The sequence below is a fragment of the Triticum dicoccoides genome, chromosome 6B (assembly GCF_002162155.2).
Source record: "Triticum dicoccoides isolate Atlit2015 ecotype Zavitan chromosome 6B, WEW_v2.0, whole genome shotgun sequence".
NCBI lineage: Eukaryota > Viridiplantae > Streptophyta > Magnoliopsida > Poales > Poaceae > Triticum > Triticum dicoccoides.
This window is the reverse complement of record NC_041391.1, coordinates 208,399,452-208,401,299: the sequence shown is the minus strand read 5'-3', so window position 1 is coordinate 208,401,299 and position 1,848 is coordinate 208,399,452.

Here is a 1,848-nt window from a genome sequence, read left to right as displayed (position 1 = left end):
ATGGGGATCGGAGGGAGTATATTGTACGTTCATAAGCGAAACGAACGTATTGTACCCACCCTAGTCCTCTTTCAATCGATCTCCGGACCTCGAGATGAAATTGAGAGAGAATGAGTGGGGGCACTTGATACCTAAGGCGGATTCAAAATTTTGAACCGGTGATCATAGCATCCGCAAATCATATATAAAGTGTATTCAATGTTCGTTTCATTTTTGGATGTACAATATACTCCCTCCTATCCTTTCTAGTTTACATATAAGTTTTATGTGTAGTCAAAGTATCTCTACTTTGATAAAAAAAAGTATCAACATTCAACAACGCCCAATCAATATTGTTAGATTCGTACGTACTCATAGATTTGTACTCGAGATGGTTTCCAATTTGTTTCAACCACGTGAATGTGCTTGTTCTCACGCATGCTCTTCCTACTAGGATCTCGCCACATATATCCAGTCCAATAGTAACTTTTTATAAGCTCCTTGTCCAATAGTACTAGTGGAGTACTAACAACATAGGTACTAGAGTATGTAGTGCTCATAGTAGTACTCCCTCTTTCCATTTATATAGGGCCTATGTGGAGGAGAAATATGTGAAAAAGTAAGGGGAGTGAGCTCTCATGCAAGAGCCGAGCTATATACGCATTCCTAGTTAAATAAAATAAATATGAAGAAAGAGATAGAGAGGAGATGGAAAAAAGTACTAATACAATAGCCAACCTTATAATTTTTTTTGCGCGAAATAGCCAACCTTATAGCCCACACTACTGTACGAGTGCATATAATAGATGATGGCTATAGATGACATGGCAGTCCCTCATAGCCATCGACTGGCTATATTATTAACCGTGCTCTAATGCGTGTTTCAAAACCGCATTTGACTATTGACAAGATTAATAGTACATGAGATGTATAATGTGAAAATTATATCATTGGAAGCTCCTTTCACATATGATTTTGACCGTATGCTTTGTGTAAGTTGCATCTCATATATTATTACTCTAACATTTGGTCAAAGTTAGCCTCGAAAAACTCATTAGGCCATGTATAGTAAATGGAAGGAGGGAGTAGTAGTGGAAGTGGATCCTCTGACGTAGGTATCCCTGCCTTACCCTCCCTTTTGGTCACTTACTGGCGGACCCCATGCTTGCTAGGCCTCGCATGTGTAGGATCGAAAGTATGTCTAGAGGGGGGTGATTAGACTACTTGACCAAATAAAAACTTATCCTTTTCCCAATTTTAGTCTTTGGCAGATTTTAGCTATCTTAGCACAAGTCAAGCAATCTTAACACAATTCAAGCAAGCATGCAAAGAGTATATGACCAGCGGAAAGTAAAGCATGCAACTTGCAAGAATGTAAAGGGAAGGGTTTGGAGAATTCAAACGCAATTGGAGACACGGATGTTTTTGTCGTGGTTCCGATAGGTGGTGCTATCGTACATCCACGTTGATGGAGACTTCAACCCACAAAGGGTAACGGTTGCGCAAGTCCACGGAGGGCTCCGCCCACGAAGGGTCCACGAAGAAGCAACCTTGTCTATCCCACCATGGCCGTCGCCCATGAAGAACTTGCCTCACTAGTAGTAGATCTTCACGAAGTAGGCGATCTCCTTGCCCTTACAAACTCCTTGGTTCAACTCCACAGTCTTGTCGGAGGCTCCCAAGTGACACCTAGCCAATCTAGGAGACACCACTCTCCAAGAAGTAACAAATGGGGTGTTGATGATGAACTCCTTGCTCTTGTACTTCAAATGATAGTCTCTCCAACACTCAACTCTCTCACACATGATTTGGATTTGGTGGTAAGAAGATTTGAGTGGAAAGCAACTTGGGGAAGGCTAGAGATCAAGA